The sequence below is a fragment of the Erpetoichthys calabaricus genome, chromosome 1 (genome assembly GCF_900747795.2).
Source record: "Erpetoichthys calabaricus chromosome 1, fErpCal1.3, whole genome shotgun sequence".
NCBI classification, from domain to species: domain Eukaryota; kingdom Metazoa; phylum Chordata; class Cladistia; order Polypteriformes; family Polypteridae; genus Erpetoichthys; species Erpetoichthys calabaricus.
Genome location: NC_041394.2, coordinates 94356938 through 94379873, shown reverse-complemented (window position 1 = coordinate 94379873; position 22936 = coordinate 94356938).

The following is a 22936-nucleotide window of genomic DNA, read 5'->3' as shown; positions in this document are numbered from 1 at the left end:
ATGAAGATAACATGTAAAGTGGATGACGAGAAATATGTATGAAATGGGAATGTTTTGTGATTAGAATTTAAATAAATACGCTCAAACCACTGGGGTCATTTCATGAACTGAGACAACTTTATGTGCTATGCAATTGTTTCCTGTTCTGTGCAATAAAGTCTGAATTCTGACTGCCTTTCTAAAGACGCTGCTCATATTTTCTGTAGATTTCTCCATGACAGGAGACACACCCAAAGTGATCCAACATGATAATCACAGACCTGCTTATATGCCAGCTTAACCAGGTAGTCCTATCCTCCTCAGACAGGTTTTGACCACCTCCAGAGCTTGTTTCTTTCATGTTCAGACCCAAGTGAGCTACATTATTATTCCCACAGCATTGTACACCTGGGTAGTTCTCAACGGCACGTTGAAAAACACTGGTCTAGATGTCTGTGGCTATTTTCATGCTGCTTGCATTTTTCAGAAAGATGTTTTAGGTCTTGTACACCCGTCAGTGTCTACAAAACTTCAGTAGCGACACTTTGAAACAGCAAACGTGGAAAGTGAAAAAAGACATGACAAATGGAGTTGGCTAATTGGATGTGGCGTAAGTAATAACAGGAGCGAGAAAAAGTTTATGTGTATGCTTGTCTTGTTTTTTTCTTGAAATAAACATTTTATGAAGGGGTGTTTCATTAAAGAAATAATCAAATTTTCGTTGATTTCTGAAGTTCCACGTGAAGTTGCCATCTCCCTAAAGTCGCACTCGCAGTTACATTAATGGCGGGTATGAACTGTCATCTAAAATAGTGCATTGACGATTATCCAATCACATTAGATGAAAAAAACCTAAAACAATACTAATTCACTGCCAATAAATGTGGGAGTGTCTGGAGGTGCACAGACCTGCCTCCCTGGAAAAATCTGAAAGCGACAGGTCACCTGCTTGCCAAAAGATCAAGGACTAAAATAGGCTTTCATTTGCCTGGCATCCTTCACTCTGGAAATATAAGTATTCACACAGAAATTAAACAAATACAAGTTGGAACCAATTTTTAATGGATGTTGACTTGAGCAGATACCAGGCATGTTGTGTAAATAAACAAATTTATTTTACGATTATTTTGCATTACCTAATTAATTAATATTTGGAGGGAGACAGCAACGCAGCATCCCACATTACAAACCTCCACTGTTTATAACTATACAGTATTAAATGGTTGATCAATTTCAGGTTGCCTAATTAATTTCATCTCACTTAAATGATAACGATTAAAATTTGTTCCTTCTCGGTTGATAGGCAAGTCCCTTCTAAACACAAAATATATTAGATAAAACTTTAAATATATAAATTCTCATTGGATGGCTTATGTTTATGTAATAATACCCCTAAACCTTTCAGCAGATAACCCATTGCCCATAGGACTGGTAAGCACTGATAGTGTCCATTCAAAGGAGTGATAACAAACCCATCAGGCATTCTTCGACAGATATCTACAGTTTTCCCAGAAGCATTCAGATTAAGTAAGTAAGTAGTTATTGAATATCTGCATTTGACTCAGCATCACCTCTTCAGACCTCCATTGGTCCACTGACTGGCATTGGAAGTTTTTTTTCTCCTGACTACAAACCTCAGCAGTGGAACAAGCTCACTGAACTTGTATATGATTACACAAAAGTCTGGTGCAATGTAAAGAACACAAGCACAACACCAGGATGAACTACTACAGTATATAAAAAATCTGTAAAAAGCAGTACTGTAAAAATGGTGGTGCAGTTGTGGCATTGCTGCTCTGCAGTAGGGATGCCAGGGTTAGCATCCCAAGTCTTCCCAGCATGTAGTTTGCATGTTCTCCCTGTATCTGCCTGGGTTTCTTCTGGGTGCTCCCACTGTCCAAAGACATACAGGTTAAGTGAACCGGAGATGCTAAATTGGCCCTGGTGTGTATATATGAGTGTTTGCCCTGCTATGAACGGGCACCCTGTCCAGGGTGTCTTCCTGTCTTGTGCCCTATGCTAACTGCCGTAACCCCCCATCCCCACGAGTCTGGTTTGGATAAAGCGGATAAAAAAAATGACATTACATGAGCATCTTTATGCTGCCAGCCTTGACATGAGATCCCTCACAGCACTGAGTGAAAGGACCTTTGAATAATTTATTAAGTCATATTTATTCAAAGCCAACTATTCTTTGAGTAATGCATGTATAGCATTGTTACATGACTAAAAATAAATAATTCCCATTGAAACATGAAAATGTGAAACTGAGCACATAACAATTATATAGGATAAGTATTTCAATGAACCCAGCACTGTGAGACTTTAACAAGAACTGACTAATCGATTGATTAGTTGATTCATAGATTCATCATTACAAGCGCAAAGATGTATAGCAGTGGGACAACAAATACATCCCGGAAGCTTGGCAGGCTGCATCTTGATTTAGATGAATTAGTCACCAGAGGGTAATCATTCACTATGTTCCTCCAAACCGGGGCAATTGGTGCCAATTTCCAAAGTTTTCTTGCTGATTGATGTTTTTTAGTAGTTGTCATGAGACAACCACATCTCACAATGTCAGGAAAATGTTGTAAAATCAATTGGAACACCATGTTCACAGGAAGAATAAACTCACCAGGGTCAGTTTCCCTTTCTGTTACTGTTTTTGGGTCTCGAGCAGGAATTTCTTTTTCTCCTCTGGAGACGCTCCATATCTTTTTATTTCTGGATAAGCGGCTGTAAAGCTATATGAACCAGAAGGTAAGATCACAGCAATAAATAATCTGTTGACCAAAATGTTCAGAAATACTGAACTTTGTCCTGCTTTTTCAATGTTTTACAGAGTGAGATAACAAGTAAAAAATAATATTAACATAGACAGGAGATTCATCTAATTTCTGAAGATTGAAGACAAATTATATTAGCTAAAATAATTCAAAGCCATAGCCACTACAGCCAAAAGGCAATATTTTTACATTGCCTATAAATGGAGTAATAGAAATTACCACTCCTAATTACAGGGGGCATAGTGACTTAGGAGAGCAAAGGAAAGTCTAATAATAGCTGACATTTGAGGAGAATCATAAAATGCAGCCAAAGCTTCGGGAACAGAATAAGGTGAGGTTTGAGTGCTGAAGAAAAGATGTGTTCATTTTCTTAATGCGTGCAGATCATACTCCTAATTAGTTGGAAGGAAATGTGTCTGAGGACATATGTGGTGAAGGCCACTAAGAATTGAGAATTGCAAGGTGGCATGAATGTCTTGGACCAGATACTCTTGTCCCTGTTGACCAAAGTTTTTTTTCTTCTTTTTTTTTAATGTTAATAATTACTGGACAACATTTACAGGTTGGTATTTATTGGCTTCAGGATAGGCAGGCAGGTATCAAAATATGGATGCCCTAGTTCCTTAGATTAAATGGAGTAGTATTTACATATAGCCTACACACATCCTGCCATATACTTTAAATCATCTCTAGATTATTTATATCTAATAATAGCTAATACATCAGTCAATACCAATTCTCCGATGATCTTTAAGTTTTTAAGGTTGTAGTGCTAGCCAGCCATCTCTTACTAGCATTAAATTCCTTCATCGCGCTCTCCTTAACCACCTCACAGCAGTGCTCATAGAGGCTAAGTGCTTTTTCACACATAATTGTGCCATCAAGAGGGATATGCTTCTCTGATATGTCCTCTAGCCACACGCTTAATGCTTTCTTAGTCTTTGCAAGCACTTTATCACAAACCATACAGACCATTTTTGCCTTACTGTTGTAGCACTAACACTTTCACATTGTTCAGCTTTCTTCTGCTTTATTTTTCAAATGCTCGATTTGTTCTTACAGACAAATGTTTGTGACCGAATTTGGCAGCCTATTATATGATTTAGCCATAAACTATGAGCATGGCATGTTAGAGAATTCTTTTGTAAACACATTGATGTGGAAGCTGACACTTTTAGCAAATGTTTTACTTTACTGTTAAATTCAAATTGTCAATGGCCCGACACAGTTATAACCACACATTAGCTCTAATTAATACTTACATAGATGAGACTAAAAATTTAAGCATTACACCTTTAAATTATTTCTGACTGCCACTGTACTAGGTTTGAGTTGGTTCAGACTTTATCAGTATACTCGCAGATTAAAACATGGACAGAGCGTCATTTAGATTATAACTCTGCATCAAAATTTGTAGCAATTTTGAGAGACTGAAGCATAATGGTTGGAACCAATTTGGATCAACTAATAACACATTATAATGAGACTTTGAAAAAAGCTTTTGATATAGCAGGTCCCATCAAAACAAAAGTGATTGAAGTGCATAAAATCTCACCCTAGTCTAATGAGAGCACTTGAGTTCTTAAATTTAGAATGTCGAAAACCGGAGTATAGATGGAAAGCAACAAAGCTGCAAGTTTTCTGAATTGTGTGGGCAAAGAGTGTTGAAAAGAATAAAAAAGCTCTTTTTATGGCCTACTCTGATTACTGTTCTAGATTAATAGATATTAACACAAATAATCCTTGTATACTATTTAGAATAGTCAATAATCTGAAAAATGGGAATTCTGAACTGCCATGCAAAAAATCTAGAACCATTACCAGTGCAGATTTTATAAATGTCTTTAATGATAAATTTTATTATATAAGATCCCAGATTTTAGCATCACCTTGCAAACTAGATACTGAATTGTTATACACTGTTTTTCCTTATTCACAGCACTTTAGTAATTTTAATTTGATTACACCATAAAATGTTTGACCCTGCTCTCTGATCTTCAAAGGTCATGCGAAAATACCAACAAAAAAAATTAAACCTACTGCCTATCCATTAGACCAAGTCCCAATAAAACTACTGAAAATCTCAGTCATTGTTCTGGTAGTACACATAGAACCCATTCTTAACATCAACAGTTTAGCACTGACTGGTACAGTTCCTAATCTCAGTTATCACACCATTGCTGAAAAAATCAGTGCTAGTCCCACATATGCTTTACAATTACCTACTTCAGATTTACATTTTCCTTCTAAAATAATTGAAAAAGTAGTCATCATACAGCTTCAGTCTCATCTTATATATCAGAATTTATTTTAAGAAATTTCACTCTGGTCACTGAACAGAAATGGCACTAAGTCATGCTATAAACAATATTTTGATGTCCTCTGTCAAAGAAAATTTAACAGTAGTTATGTTGTTAAATTTAAGTGCAGCCTCTGACACAACTGACCACTGTGTTCGGTTAATTGGGCAATTTTTGTTGGACTCACAGGAATTGTCCTTGCATGGTTTAATTTATATTTATCAAACAATTTTCAGAACATAGAAGAATGTGCTGACCGAAGTCCATCATAAAAAATCAGAAGATAAACATGTTGTCCCGTTGGACCTTTACAGTTTTCACTTTACATGATTTCATTGGGAACTATCAGTAGAAAACAAAACTTTCTTTTTTTTTTTTTTTTTTTTTGCTGATGATACCTGCCTACACCTTTCTTATAGATCAAATGATATTTCTCTGATAGTACCCTTAATTATTATTAATCAGTGAATTAAAAGAAAGGATAGATGAGAACTGATTGTTTCTGAATACCAAAAAAAACAAAACATAAATGTTACTTCCTGGGGTGAATGATGCTATAACTTACTTAGCTGAACAAGACTTACTCATTATCTTTGACATCTTTTAAAACATCCATTACAAAATTATCAAAAATTAGTTTTTCACTCTTAAAAATTAAAATGGTTTATAAATATGGATGATATTGAAAAAAATAATTTATATGTTTATTTCTAATAGGATTAACTACTGTAATGTGTTATTCCCTGGCTATTCAAATCATTCTATATGCATCTTTAATTTAATTCAAAATGCTGTTGTAAGAATCAGTATAAGAATTAGAAAGTACAAACACAAAACTCTTGTTCTGTAGTCTTTACTCTACTTCCAGTTAAACTGTGTTATTTCAGAACCTTCCTTCTTACATATAATGGCTTAAATAGCAGAGGCCCTGTTTACTTATCTGAATTTATCATTATTTACAAACTGAGGCATGCATTAAGATCTCAAGATCTACTAAATATTTCAAGGATTAAAAAAAATAAAAGTTGGAGTTCAAGTTCTTATTTATAGGGTGCCAACAATGTTGTGTAAACTGCCTGCTTATATAACAGATGTCCCTTTCGACTCAACTTTTAAATCCAAGCTAAAGACTCACTACTTTAGTTTAACATACCCTGACTAGAGCTGCTCTAGTTTTCTCTTCTCAAACCCCAAGTGCCACAGTTCTACTGCCAAGTCATTTTCCTGCCCTGTACAGATACCTGAGATACGAGGAGTCTTGGAATCAATGGACAGACAATTCTGTTGTATTGTTAGATGGGTCTTCACAATCATATACTGTAGAATACTTAGAAGGAGGTGGGTGGTCAGTTGGTGTAAGTCAGCAGAACACTGACTGTGCCTGACTTTATCTTTTGACTTGCATTATAACCAGGAGTGAACCTCATCTAGGTTTATGTTCGTCAGAGGTGTTTCTGACTGGAGTTTTTGTTTTCCTTTCCTCCATTGTCAACTGGTAATATTTCAAAAATGAAGTCATGGACAGATACTGCTGAGCTACATTTATTTTAATTAGTTTTAAACCACTTTGTTTTCTCATCAGCTTAAATACATCTGTGTCTTCATGTGTACTCATCATTTAATTAATAATTTGTAAAGCTTGTATTTGCATGTTCCTTGTCACAGTGCTCACAGCATGCACTCGGTTAAGAGCACTATATAACAATAACCTGAATTGAAGTGGTTGGAGGAGCTGTCAAGACAGAGCACTGCTAAATGCCAGGAAGTAAGATGTAATAACTCCTTATTCGTGAAGCCAATAATTTATTTAATACACTTTTGGGACCTGTGCAACAGTCCTGTCAGAAAGTGCCAGAAATACAAAGATGTTAAGCATTGATAGAAAAGAGAAATGCCACTTAGTTAATACTAGAATTACCAAAGCCTACGAAAAAACTTGTAAACCCGTCCCACCTTAATTATCAAGGTTTGAACTGGAAGAACTTTGTGCCCGTTCTGCGGTGGTGGGGGTAAGGAATAGTAGGCTGCTTGCTGCTCGTCTTGATCGGCACATTTACAAGACAAATGACGCTGACGGAGAGGTGCAAAGGGGTTTAAGGTGGGCCAGGTTTACAAGTTTTTTCATAGGCTTTGGTAATTCTAGTATTAACAAAGTTCAAGATTTTTATTTAGTCATACTTACATATAAACTCATGAAATTTGACTTCTCAATTGAAGCCAATAAGAGACAGAAATAAAAAATAAATAAATAGAGAGCGGAGAGGTTAAAACTTACATATAAGTTCTAAAGTATTTTCTTTATTTGAAAAATGAATTATTTGCTAACTTCTATCAGTTGCATTTTTACCTAAAATGGATACATGATACATATGAAAACTTCTATACTTCTGAAATTTTTATTATCCCTGATATCCCCTTCTAACCCTATACATGGGACTTTCAGGAAACACTATTACATACCCTGGGTCTTTAGTGACCCAGCTACTATACATATAAACATCAAGCCACAAAAAAAGTGCACACTATTGTTGAATACCTCTTCCCCAAACACAATAAATCTTTTAAATTAATTTTTATTATTTTACTATTTTCTATAAAACCTAAATAATAACAAACTACACAGTCATATTGTGCTGCTGACAGACTGCAGTTATATATTCATGATCATTGCAATTGACTCCAGGCACACATTCTAGCCGTATTTTTTTTTTCACTTTTGCTTCTATAAGAAGCTCTTAAAGGTGATGTGGTGCTGTTTTTTAATTCCTTGCTCCCTTTCATCTTCAACCTCTTTCTCCTCATCTGAGCTCTAATCACAACATTCACAACTGATTTTCCTGAAGTTTATTGTGGAGCAAATGAACTGTCCAGACTCTTACTCTGTTTTCACAAAGCAGGCTTCTAAAGTCAGTGAACAACAATATTGTTTTTTTATATATTTTTACCAAATTCATTCTGAAGTAAATATAATGACACAGTGGGGAAAGTTCAGTGTGAGGCTCCTTCAAGTAAACAAAAACTACTTTTCTCATACTTTACAATAGTTTTAGATTTTAGAAACATTGCTCTATATTCAATATATGTTTTCAGTAGTTGAACCTGTACCTTCCTACTGTCCACCCCCTAATATGAAAGAGAAATGCTGACAACTTTTACAACTGAGATAAATAAGCAATTATTTAGTCTATGAAAGTTCAGTTGGTCTTCTTCATAGTGGGGTGATGGTATCAGCACTCTGCATTTGTATCACAGTCTTTTTGTCATATTATAAAATGTGCAATGTGAAATATTGTATAAATGTGTGGTAGGTGCAAATTATAGGAATAAATAAGATGTGGAGGCGTTCATTTTGCCACACAATGAAGCAGTGGTGAGGGTTTAACTAGCAACAGCTGACGTTTTAGCCTGAAGTCTAATTCAGCTTTAAATTTAAAAAATTCAAATGTGAAGAATGTAAGGTTTTTTCAAGGGAGAAATGTTTTTATGGTTACAAACATAGTAGATTTTAATAAAAAATAACTCAGCTAGTCCAATTCAAGGTTTTGGGGGACAGCAGCCTATTTCTTCAGCATTATATGCCGAAACTAACTCTGGATGGGACACCAGCTTATCAAAGGGTCCACTCTGGGCTTATTTAGATCTTTAGGTTAAACTGAACTGCATGTCTGTGCACTGTGGGAGGAAAACAGAGTACCAGTACCTGGAAGAGCCCATGGTGACATGGAGAGAATGTGCAATGTCCACATAGACAATGGAGGTGGAATTTGAACCCAGCATATTAGTTGGAGCTCTAATGTTAATCTTATAATGAAATCTACAGTATTTAGAAATAATTTGAAAACACTACACACAAATAGGTGGATAAATGCATTTTTGTCCTTTTTATCTTTGGATGTGAAAATATTACAAGTAACTAGTCTTTAAGTAACTGAATAAATGACAGTTGACTAAAGAGCCTATACCACTCAGTGGAATCTTAGAACCACACAAGAGTATGCAAATGTAATAAACAATTTCATTTACCAGTGTTCTGGTTGCTGAGATTTATACATATTACCAAAGAAAAATCAATGAAAGTCAACCGGGAGGCCAGTATCATTCAAAAGTAACAAAAAAATGCAAGTATTTGAATTTTAAAGGAATATAACTGAAACCCCAGAGGAACATCAGTGAAACTGTAAGGTAACTGGAGTTCACACTAACATATTGAATACATACATATTTTTTTTAAATCACTGGAATTGCTAAGAGACACTGCTGACATCTGACTGATACAGTACACCATAAAAATGGTAAAGAATATTATTATAATCCCCAATGAGACATGTGTAAAAACTCAAAAGGATCATCTCTAGAATTCAGTGAGCTTTCAGGAACAATTGTTAGATAAATTTACTTGAGATTTACAAAGATTTCAACAGAACACAAAAGTAATAACATGGAAATTGCTTCAAAGGGCATTCAGTTAGCCCTCGGAGGAATCAAAAGAAAAAATCCAGACAAACATTGGTCATATCCTGCTGGGAAATTAACAATATCCAAAGGAACTTCTCCACAATTCCATTAAGACACACCTCAAAATGGAAAGGATGTGCATTAATGCTGCTTGGTGATACTGTTAGTGTTCCAGGTCCATAATCCCTTCCAATCCCTGATGAAATGACTAATTGGATAAATTAACATTGCTCCATTAGGAGATGTGTCTGGGCAGAAGAACATTCAACAAAATGTTAAAACTCAGCAACTGAAAGGGAGAGTGCAAAGTATGTTTTTATTATTTAGTGCAGAATTAAACTCCAGAAATCACCAACCTCAATTAGGACCGGATTTAGATTAGAAAAATGTCCACTGCTATTGTTTTCATCTTATAATGGCCTTTTATGGAAAGCAACCTTTCGTTTAGTTGTTTTATTGCATGAATCTCTTTTAATGTAAATAAAGATTTGTTCATGACTGGAAACAACAGAATTCCATGAATGACCATAACATAACAGTCACCAGCAATCTCAGTAAATTTCAGGGTTGTGCGTTGTGCAGCCAGGAGCCTGTCCTGGCCACACAGGTTACAAGTCAGCCCCAAACCACATGCAGTGCACACATACTGTACATATACACTTGAGACCATTTGAATTGCCACTTAATCACTGATGTGAACAATTTTTGGGTTGTACAAGGAAAATCCACATAAACACAGGGGGAAAACATGCAAACTCCACATGGACAACAAAAACACATGAGATTCAAACCCAGAACGCTAGATCTGTGAATTGGCAGTGCTACCCACCATACGTTTATATATCTTAAACTGCCTTCTTTAATAATATTAAAAAATAAACTATTCTGAAAGTAAAAGCATTCAAGTAAGAACAGGATAATGCTTGCCAAAAACACTTTTTATTTGTAAAATTAATTCCCAAAGGTTTCCATACTTTTCCATTAAACTCTAAAGTAAAACTCTAAAATAATTGTCTAAATACACAAGTTGGTACCCCCCGATTATAAAATATTAAACACATGAATCAGATTATCTCAACAAAAAGATAAAGGGACCCTAGTACATAAAGACTTTTAATATAAAAAAGACAAAGGGGAAGATAACAGGAGGTGACTAAACAGCACAAAGTACAGTATAAAGGTCAAATGAAATCCCATTGGCCTTTCCCATACAAAGGCAAGGCTGGTTTGCCTATACCCATGTAAAATGTCCAACAAAGTACTCTTATCTTTTTTCTAGCAGCACTTGCAGTTTGAAAGCATAATGTTGTCAAGCTGTTCTTCACACAGAGTGAGTCGTTCAAAACGACCTCCCACCTCTGGTCTTTATGGCCTGGAAATTGAACCCAAAATGATGACTCTCTGCTCAAACCCAACCAGCAGCATACTTCTCTGCTGGGACTTTCCACTGCATTTTCATTGCTTTTGAAAATATGACAAGGCATCATATTAATCCCCAGCAGTCAAAGTCTATAAGTTATTTAAAATGCAGATATAAGGAACTGGAAAAAATGAATACTTTTACTTGGAGGCAGCAGAGTGGCATAGTGGTAGTGCTGCTGCCTCATAGTAAGGGATCATGTCCCGGGTCTGCCTGCATGGAGTTTGCATGTTCTTCCTGTGTCTACATGGTTTTCCTCTGGGTGCTCCAATTTCCTTCCATAGTCCAAAGACATGCAGGTTAGATGAATTTGTGACACTAAATTGGCCCTAGTGTGTGTTTGGTTTGTGTATGTGTTTGCCCTGTGATAGACTGGCATCCTGCTCAAGTTTGATTCCTGTCCCAATGCTAGCTGGGATTGGCTTTAGCCCCCACCCCCCATCCCCGGTCTGGATTAAGTGGGTTAGAAAATGACATGACATGACCTTTTACTTATATTAGCATTATTACATTAGCTGCCTGTGCCTTAAGGGATTCATTTTAAAATACTTTTAATTGGCTCTCAGCAATTTTGCAATGAGTGACACCATACATCCCTAATTGTAATCTAAGATCTTTGCACAGTAACATGCTTAAAGTGTCACTAGTACAGCATGAAGGAACCAATTATGTGAAGGTTTGTTATTATGCATTTTTATTTCTTTTAAATTTTCTTCCTTTTTAGTCATTCCAGTGTACGTTCAGACCAGAGTGTGTGTATCTACATTTATTTATTTAAACAGTTTCTGTAAAAAGCCAACTTACTTTCTATCTATCTATTTATCTATCTATCTAAATCAGGAATTATTTACTGACAAAGGTACAGGTGGCAAGTACTGCTGAACATTTAAAAAATGCTAAATATGGCCTTTACATGAATAATTTGTAGTACATCTCTCATATTTTAAGCTTTGCATTTGTTTACAGCAGTGAGTATAACTGTTTCCATGTAAATAACTCTTAGACAGTCTTAAATCTTCACCATTTTAAACGTGTGCATCAGGCCTGCTTCACGGTTTTGACTGTGACAATACCATTAACACAGTTTTGTTGGAGGAGAGGACTACTGATGTAGATAGATAGATAGATAGATAGATAGATAGATAGATAGATAGATAGATAGATAGATAGATAGATACTTTATTAATCCCAAGGGGAAATTCACAAATGATGTAATTTCCTGTCTGGACCCCATCAGTGCTGCCCCTTCTGATACCCCTGCTATACAGTATAGTCTATCACCGCAGGAAGTCTGATGTCACTTAGGACCTGGCTTCTGACAAGAAAGGATCTCCACCCGGAGAAAAGTCAAATATATAGGCTGCAGGACACCCTCAAGATGTCATTCATGTTGTATTTATTCATTTTTGCATTTATTTTTGATATTCACAACCAGACATTAAACAAGGTGTAGTAATGGGCAGAGTGAAGCCTCACAAAGCACTGAAACATATGAAGCAATTGTGTCAGAAATTGTGTTAACCCAGCCACAGGGGATGCACAAACCAGTGTGTTTCTTCGTGCTGGTCCCAAGCCCAGATAAATGGGAAGGGTTACGTTAGGAAGGGCATCCGGTGTAAAATTTTGCCAAATCAATATGCAGACAACAATACAAATTTCCATACCGGATCGGTCGAGCCCTGGGTTAACAACAACCGCCACCAGTACTGTTAGTCAACAGAGTGCTGGCGGAAATTGGGCTACTGTTGGCCAAAGAAGAAGAAGAAGAAGAGGGGGATGGCGTGTCCAGAGGCAGGAGGAGAGGAGGAAGGTAAAGAGAGTGGGACTGAGGGTAGAAACTTTGAAAGTTGGCAGTATGACTGGTAAAGGGAGAGAGTTAGCCGATATGGTGGAGAGAAGGAAGGTTGATATATTGTGCGTTCAAGAGACTAAATGGAAGGGGAGTAAGGCCAGGTGGATCAAGGTGGATTCAAATTGTTCTATCATGGTGTGGATAAAAGGAGAAATGGAGTAGTTGTTATTCTGAAGGAACAGTATGTCAAGAGTGTTCTGGAGGTGAAAAGAGTAATGATTATGAAGCTGGAAATTAGAGGTGTGATGATGAATGTTGTTAGTGCATATGCCCCCGCAAGTTGGGTGTGCAATGGAGGAGAAAGAAGATTTTTGGAGTGAGTTGGATGAAGTGATGAACAGAGTACTCAAGGGACAGAAAGTGGTGATTGGAGCGGATTTCAATGGACATGTTGGTGAAGGGAGCAGAGAAGACGAGGAGGTGATGGGTAGGTATGGTGTCAAGGACAGGAATGAAGAAGGTCAGAGGATAGTGGATTTTGCCAAAAGGATGAACATGGCTGTGGTGAATACGTATTTTAAGAAGAGGGAGGAACATAGGGTGACATGCAAGAGTGGAGGAAGATGCACACAGGTAGATTACATCCTATGCAGAAGAGTCAATCTGAAGGAGATTGAAGACTGTAAAGTAGTGGCAGGGGAAAGTGTAGTTAAGCAGCATAGGATGGTGGTCTGTAGGATGATGTTGGAGATCAAGAAAAAGAAGAGAGTGAGGGCAGAGCCAAGGATCAAATGGTGGAAGTTGAAAAAGGAAGACTGCAAGGTTGAGTTTAGGAAGAAGGTGAGACAGGCACTAGGTGCTAATGAAGAATTATCAGACAGCTGGGAAACTACAGCAGATATAGTAAGGTTGACAGCAAGAAGGGTGCTTGGCGTGACAGCTGGACAGAGGAAGGAGGAAAAGGAAACCTGGTGGTGGAATGGGAAAATACAGGAGAGCATACAGAGGAAGAGGATGGCAAAGAAGAAGTGGGATAGTCAGAGAGGTGCAGAAAGTAGACAAGAGTACAAGGAGATAAGGCGCAAGGTGAAGAGAGAGGTGGCGAAGGCTAAAGAAAAGGTGTATGATGATTTGTATGAGAGGTTGGACACTAAGGAGGGAGAAAAGGACCTGTACCGATTGGCTAGACAGATCAGAAAGATGTGCAGCAGGTTAGGGTAATAAAGGATAAAGATGGAAATGTACTCACAAGCGAGGAGAGTGTGTTGAACAAATGGAAAGAGTACTTTGAGAGGCTTATGAATGAAGAGAATGAGAGAGAGAAGAGGTTGGATGATGTGGAGATAGTGAATCAGGAAGTGCAACGGATTAGCAAGGAGGAAGTAAGGACAGCTATGAAGAGAATGAAGAATGGAAAAGCCATTGGTCCAGATGACATACCTGTGGAAGCATGGAGGTGTTTAGGAGAGATGGCAGTGGAGTTTTTAACCAGGTTGTTTAATGGAATTTTAGAAAGTGAGAGGATGCCTGAGGAGTGGAGAAGAAGTGTACTGGTGCTGATATTTACGAATAAGGGGGATGTGTAGGACTGTAGTAACTACAGAGGGATACAATTGATGAGTCAAAGCATGAAGTTATGGGAAAGAGTAGTGGAAGCTAGGTTAAGAAGTGAGGTGATGATTAGTGAGCAGCAGTATGGTTTCATGCCAAGAAAGAGCACCACAGATGCAATGTTTGCTCTGATGGTGTTGATGGAGAAGTATAGAGAAGGCCAGAAGGAGTTGCATTGCGTCTTTGTGGACCTGGAGAAAGCATATGACAGGGTGCCTCGAGAGGAGTTGTGGTATTGTATGAGGAAGTCGGGGGTGACAGAGAAGTATGTAAGATCTGTACAGGATATGTACGAGGGAAGTGTGACTGTGGTGAGGTCTGTGGTTGGAGTGACGGATGCATTCAATGTGGAGGTGGGATTACATCAGGGATCGGCTCTGAGCCCTTTCTTATCTGCAATGGTAATGGACAGGTTGACAGACAAGATTAGACAGGAGTCCCCGTGGACTATGATGTTTGCTGATGACATTGTGATCTGTAGCGATAGTAGGGAGCAGGTTGAGGAGACCCTGGAGAGGTGGAGATATGCTCTAGAGAGGAGAGGAATGAAAGTCAGTAGGAACATGACAGAATACATGTGTGCAAATGAGAGGGAAGTCAGTGGAATGGTAAGGATGCAAGGAGTAGTGTTGGCGAAGGTGGATGAGTTTAAATACAAGGGATCAACAGTACAGTGTAATGGGGATTGTGGAAGAGAGGTGAAAAAGAGAGTGCAGGCAGGGTGGAATGGGTTGAGAAGAGTGTCAGGAGTAATTTGTGACAGACGGATGTCAGCAAGAGTGAAAGGGAAGGTCTACAGGACGGTAGTGAGACCAGCTATGTTATATGGGTTGGAGATGGTGGCACTGACCAGAAAGCAGGAGACAGAGCTGGAGGTGGCAGAGTTAAAGATACTAAGATTTGCATTGGGTGTGACGAGGATGGACAAGATTATAAATGAGTACATTAGAATGTCAGCTCAGGTTGGACGGTTGGGAGACAAAGTCAGAGAGGCGAGATTGCATTGGTTTGGACATGTGCTGAGTATATTAGGAGAAGGATGCTAAGGATAGAGCTGCCAGGCAAGAGAAAAAGAGGAAAGCCTAAGAGAAGGTTTATGGATGTGGTGAGAGAGGACATACAGGTGATGGGTGAAACAGACGACAGAAAGATATGGAAGAAGATGATCTGCTGTGGTGACCCCTAATTGGAGCAGCAAAAAGAAGAAGAAGTGTCAGAAATCGTGTTGAAGCTCCGAAGCATTTGACACTCACCTTTCTAGTGACATCTCCTGGTCATTTGCATTAATGTTACACAAACAAACTCATAATATAGTTCAATGATGTTGGTAATGTAGTAGTTAGTAATGAAGAGAAGGGTTCATCAGTGGCGTCCAGTGTAAAGTGTCCTATATGACAAATAAGAGTTTAAATAAAATAAAATGAGATGCCTCAGTCATAGAGCCCCAGCTCTTTTAATAAATATTCCCCTTTCACACTGTATCATTATTACTGCTCCTGTTATTGGTATTACTGTTAGCCCTCATCTTTTCTTGAGATTGCATGTTATCCATCATTGTTTGGTGTTCCACATCCCCAATGTTGTAGGTTAAAGTGAAAAAAAGAACCTACATTGGAAACGAGCCTCGTTATTTCTCCTCAAATATTTTCTTAGTTCTGACTTATTTAAAACCAGGTAGATGGAAAATAAAGGCTTAACCCTCTACTTTGCCATAATATAGGTGAGCACATTTGAGAAAGAAAATTAAATCCTTAAAGTAACAAGCTTTATTATTCCATGAAGTAATGAGATATTTCAATAGTGAATACTTTATAGTATTTTGTGGGGCTCAGAATTAATGAGTTCACTACGAAGAAAAGATGCTGTCCTGTCACTCTCAAATCTGTTACAAGTGTTGGTCATACCATCCTGTGGCTTGACTGACTAAGATGGTTGCTTTTTGTATTCGGCGCACAGTGCAAACCTGGGGTCAAGTTGGATTAAAGATCAGGTGTAATATATTTATAACCTAAAATGACAAAATAATTTTGAGAGATACTGTGGAAAGATGGCATAAAGGTCTGTTCTGGAATCATTTCCATTTAGAATGGCTATCAAAAATGCAATGACTAATTTGCAGAAGGCAGCACACCTATTCACTATAATCCATCTTCTATTTCTTGCCACTTGATGTCTATGAATCCTGCCACTGTAAAGGATGATAACAAACGCACTGTGGCAGATCAGGCCGAATTCACTCCTCTGGACCCAAAATTCAAAGGTGTCAATCCAAAGCATGTCAGAAAGGCTGAAAGACATGGCACAGATGCAGTCACCAGCACACTGTCACACACACAGAAAGGACCCTCCAAAGTGAGCACTGTTAGTATTCAGTGGTCCACACTCTAGTTGATTCAAAATGCCAACGTGACATGCGCAGTAGAAATGAATTAATTCCCCCTCTCAGTGTGGTTCAAAGTGCTATTGGAAGTAAAGCGTGATTTGTGGATGAAACATTGAGCTGAGATGTCCAATGTAAATAAAACACAGAGCATGGTTCAAAGTACTAAGCAGACATGTGCAGTTGAAATGAAACACACAAAAGCAGTTTTGAAGCACTGAGCTGTGAATTGTTGCGAATCTACCAAACATTTGACAGTTAACCTTCTAATATTTTGTAATTTATATTGGCATTGCACACTCTTTTGGTATAGTTCAGTGACAGACTGAAACGACAATTCAGGTAAGCTGCTGATGATTCACAAATGTTATTGTGGTTGTGATATGATTTCCTTTGTCTGATATATACAGTAGTATTATATATTATATATATGGAGAGTTTCTCTGTAAAATGTATTAAATTTCATATTTGAATGTTTGGAGGCACTGTTGTTGTGCTCAATGTATATTTTTGAAGAAGATAGCATTAAACATAACATAAAACTGTCCAGTATGCTTAAATGTGTGTTTTCATTTCTGATCATTATATAGCACTTCCGTTTTAGGACAAATCACTGTAAATAGTTTCAACCAATCAGTGCCTTCCAAACATCCAGCATGACAGTGTAAACTTTCATTGTTAGCAGCATCAGACTAGTGCTTCATGTACTTGTATCGTTATTAGACTAAGTTTGATTTACTGTTTACTATAACACAGGGCTTATTTAGTTTTAACTTGATATGGAAATGCATACATGTGTTTCTCAAACTATATACTACAATGAATACATTTACTGTTACTGTTTACTGTTTTAGGAAGTTGTCATTTTTAATTTTTTCCATTATTATGCATTACAATTCCTCAGTATCACATATTATTCATCACTACTCACAAATCCTGCTTCATTGAGATCATCTCATATTCTGTATATGCAAACATTTTAAAGGGAGCTTTTATTGAACTGGCTGTAATAGACTTGTCATTTTCTTAAAATTACTTGATTTCTATGACATTAACAATTAAAAATTAGATCAAAAATCAAGTGGGCAATGAATTTGTGTGGTCTGTGCTGTATTATTTTTTTTTTTTGTGACATTGTCTAAGCAAAGAGAATGCATACACTGTTATCAATGCATTCTGTCCTAAATGATAGCTCATTAGCTTTTTGATATTTCCCGAAGGCCAATGCTTCTCAGTTTGTTGGTTAATATGTTTTGACACTGTTTTATTTTTAATTTAATCTGAATAATTTTAAACATATTACCTATATTCATTGCCTGTGTAGATATATAATCTTTGATGAGAATAAGCAAAGAAGTAACAAAATATAAAGTAGTTATGTAATGTTTTATAATTAACAAAATTCATCATGTGTCTGAAATGTTATTCTGGGATTGTGTAAATGGAAGATGGTTTAAGAATACAGAAGTGACAAAAGCTCAGTCTTTCTTTAATTCTGTTTACATAAATGATTTGTTCTGCTGTGCTGCAATACTGACGACTTCTTATTTAATGATCCTTCGCTAGCCTTTGAAAAGATGCATTATCAAGAGAGGGATGTTGCTGACAAATTCAGACACTTTTTTGAATGTTTTGGTCCAGATGTGATTATCCAGTTCTTCCTTCTTGCCAGTACTTGAGTGTTCTTTGTGTCTACCTCTGGATAAATCCACAAAGTTTCTTTACAACTTTTTTTGCCTCATTAATGCAGAAGACTTGAGGTTCCCACAAATTGCAAAAGACAATGGTGATGACACTGGTTTTGTTTGAAAGGCAGTTGTAATTAGTTATGTAGCTCACGCTTTTTATTCACATTACATTTGGAAATTGGCAATTTTCAGCTACAGATTTGAAAATCCATCCATCCATCCATTATCCAACCCGCTATATCCAAACTACAGGGTCACGGGGGTCTGCTGGAGCCAATCCCAGCCAACACAGGGCGCAAGGCAGGAAACAAACCCCGGACAGGGCTCCAGCCCACCAGAGTATGCGCACGCAGACACACACACACCCCAAGCACACACTAGGGACAATTTAGGATCACCAATGCACCTAACCTGCATGTCTTTGGACTGTGGGAGGAAACCAGAATACTCGGAGGAAACCCATGCAGACACGGGGAGAACATGCAAACTCCATGCAGGGAGGACCCAGGAAGGGAACCCGGGTCTCCTCACTGCAAGGCAACAGCACTACCCACTGCTCCACCGTGCTGCCCGATTTGAAAATCACTGTGTATTATCAATGTTTATTGTGGAGTGTAATGAGTCTGTTGTGAAGGCCGTGTGGGCTTTGTAAACTCTAATGTGAAGCATCTCTCAGCCTCTTTGACATGATCGAGATGGGGTAGAACAGAAGCTGCATTATTACAATATGAAAGCTGCCTTATGCCAAATATGCAGAGATTCTGAGGTGTCTTGCGTGAATCTTTCATAATGTCATCACAAAAGTATTTATTAACTTAAAAATGAATATTTTTAATGTTTTTATTTTTGTTTAGACAATACTCTAAGTGTGAATCCTACCTCAGGGATCTGCATGGTTCAAACTCATGCCAGAGCACCACACAAATGGAGAATGGACCAAAGCAGCTTCTGACTGCTGACATGTCAGTGATGTCATGGTGCTAGCATTCCTCAAAGTCACTGATGGGCACATTTGAAACAAGCCATGTAGCGGTGCTTCCAACATCCGCACTTTGAAAGCCTGACATGGTGTCGACACATCAGTATCAAGAGGCCCATCAATAGTTATGTGCCATGGCCATCTAACCAAAGTAGTTTTTTGGGGGGCATTTGCTTGTAATGTGAAAACCATCTACTCTTATCATCATATCGTCTGTCATTCTGCATGAACCAAGTTGTTTCCCAATGGACTGATTTTGTTGAAATTTGTCAGATTTAAATTTAATCTCCCATCAATACAATTTTTCCAATATCTCCAAATTAGAAACTTTGCTAAATGAAATCTACCAAGTTTTCCTCACCTCCCACCTATTTATTTTCCAGAAGAGATATTGACTCAGTCTTGGGGACTCAAACAGCATTTCTATAATATATAAAACATTTTAAAGTCCATTCCTTATAAAAATTCTAGAGTACAGTGGGAAAAGGATCTCGTACTCAGAATTTCAGAAACGGAGTGGAAGCCAGCCACGCACAGAATTCACTCAAGCTCCATATGTGCAAAACATTCAATTATTCAACTTAAAATCTTTTATCGAGCACATCTATCTCGTTTCATATTGTCCAGGATGTTTCCAGGGCAAGATCCAACCTATGAACGTTGTAATCGAGCCCCAGCTTCACTGAGGCACATGTTTTGGCCGTACACCAAATTAACATCATTCTGGACGAAAATTTTTAAATGCATATCAGACAGCCTTGGTGCCACAATCCCTCCTAATCCATTAATAGCTGTGCTTAGTGTACTGCTAGATGGGCTTGAAGTGGAGAAGAACAAACAAACTGTGATTGCCTTTACTACACTACTAGCATGTAAACTTGTCTTGCTCAATTGGAAGAATCCTAATTCACCTATTGTAAGCCAGAGGGTAGCTGATGTTATATACTGTTTGAAATTGGAAAAAATCAATTTCTCACTTAGAGGAACTGTACAAAACTTTTTTTAAAAACTGGCAGGATCTAATGAATAACATTTTAGAATAAGCATTTATACTGGAGGAAAGGACTCCTTTCTCTTTTTACTACTCTTAACAGTTTTGCTCTAGTTGTTGGTCTTCCTCTCTTTTTCATGGGTGGGGATTGATTTGATTTGATATTAGTTTTGTTAAGTTTGACTTGATTGTATGGAATGTTATATGCTTTTAATAAACTCAATAAAAATAAAAAAAGAAAAGAAATTTGGCACACTTATTTCTCAAGGAAATTATTTGAGAAAATAATTTTTTTTTGAGATATCTCAAATACAGCACGCTTTTAAAGCATGCAGTGTGACTTCTGTTATAGATTTGTTTACTGGTGGACAAAAGAGCAGATAAAAGAACAATCTGAATCTGAAACAGCATTTGAGATCTTTCATTTTATGCTCCAAACTAAAGGATTCCAGCACATCATTTGGTAGCATTTCTGTTCACATATGACCTTGGGTTTCAGTAGTAAACAAGGCTTGCCGTAGTATCACTGGCAGAACAATGATTTATTGTACATATCCTGGTATCCCGTCTCCTGTCTCATTTCTGCATGGCGTGACAGTTAAAGAAAGTTCCTTGTTACTCCACTGTGATAATTCTTAAATGGTTTGTGAATTCATTTCCCTGCCACTGAGTAAACTTTAAAAAATCCCTGATGTTCAGCATTTGAAGTGAATACTCTGGAGGAAGTTTTGCAATTCAGTGTGGCTAAAGATACTGACAGCTTGGGGAGTTCCAGGTCAGGCGATTTTTCTCTGTGCGGTTGATGAATGAGTTGAATGGCTGGCTGTTCAAACATGCTGCAAACAGAGCGACTTTCACATTGTGGCCCAGTGTGAATTGTGCAAGGCCCTTATTAGTTTTTAATGACTGTGTGGATGTCTGCACAGCTTGGGAGTGAAATGAGTTGTAACAGATGGAGATTTGCCTCAGAAGGTGCCGCAGTGTAATGTAAGAGCTGAGCCAAAGGGTCATATTCATTAACCGCATTTGACTTGTTTGGACTAGTCAGCAGGAGAGTCAATCTGTAATAACTGTGCACAGGAAACTGTACCTAGACTATATAGTAAGTGGAATAATAATGTTTTCTTAAACCTCTTACGTACTTATTATCATTATGTTGTGTAAATTAAATCCAGCAATTAAGCATAAGGCATAATGTACACAGAAAGTCTACAAAGAAAGCAATCCAAGTTTGAACACGGGCTTAAGATACCATACTGTCCATTTATGTTTTTGTAATAATTCCTTTTTCCTGACTCTGATATTAATGAACATTCAAACCCTGTAATGACACAAGTTAAGCCAATGTCCCAGAATGTGACTTCTAGTCATGGAGTATGTCACATTTGCCAACTGCGATTGCTGTTCTTGTAACAGGACCATGTCAGTTTACATTATTGAAAATCAGTAGGAATGTCACATTTGCTGACTTTCAACACAGCCTTGTGTGCTCCTTTTCTACAAGTCAAAAGCGTGCTGCCTGATGAAGCCAGTGCTGTATGAAGGTTTAACAGCTCCAGTGGGTTCAGTGTAAATCTCAGCCATTTTTTTTTTCCATTCTGTCGCAGTACATAAAACAATAGATATCAGACAGACATGTTTATCTTCTGTTCGTGAGGTCCAAAGCCCACTGTTACTTATTCCTCATCTCTGCATTATATATGCATTGTAATTCTAGATGAGCATTCATTGCCTCTCAGTTCTCATGCACACAGAGCTCGTCCCTATGATTAAAGACAAAATAAAAGCTGTTTGATTTTTTCAGAGTGAGTTCAGGACTAGTTGGAGTCACTTGGTATGTCACATTAGGCGACTTGCTTCACAGGAATGTGCCAACAACTTCTTTCGACTCCCTAAGATTATGTAAGTGAAGGCTACAACTGAAAATCTCTGGAAGATCCGCGTAGAGTGACATGGCCTTTAAACACTGACTAGGCTACCTGGTGCCTAATCTCACAAATGCTGCCTGAAATTCACACAAACATGGCAAGGTGTGATAAAGTCCTAAAATCCAACATGCAATAATATACCTGACTGCAGGGCTGACACAACAACTAATATGTGTCTGAAGCCAGAAACAGTTAAAAATAGAAAAGAAGCACTTCCACTGCTGAGCGTAATGATCACAAAACTGTTCATAATGGCAGTTAAGGCAAGGTACATTTTTGCTGCTCATCTGCACCAACTCCCATAATATCTTTATTATATTACACATGGGATGATGCACTTAATTCACATACAGTACAAATGACTGTACAGGCTTTGCAAAACATTGCATTCTGTAAACAAAAAATAATATATTTTTGGAAAAATGTAAAACACTTAAAATGATTAGCTCTAAAACAATAAAACATACTAAACTGGTATTAAAAACAATAACATGTCACACATGTGTGTTTGGCAGACAACTTGTGGGCTCATCAGATTTTAATTCCACCCCAAGTCAAGGGTTGGCGCTGTTACCTAATGCTTCTCCTCCTCTCTCACTGACAGATCTGACAACCAGCAGCACC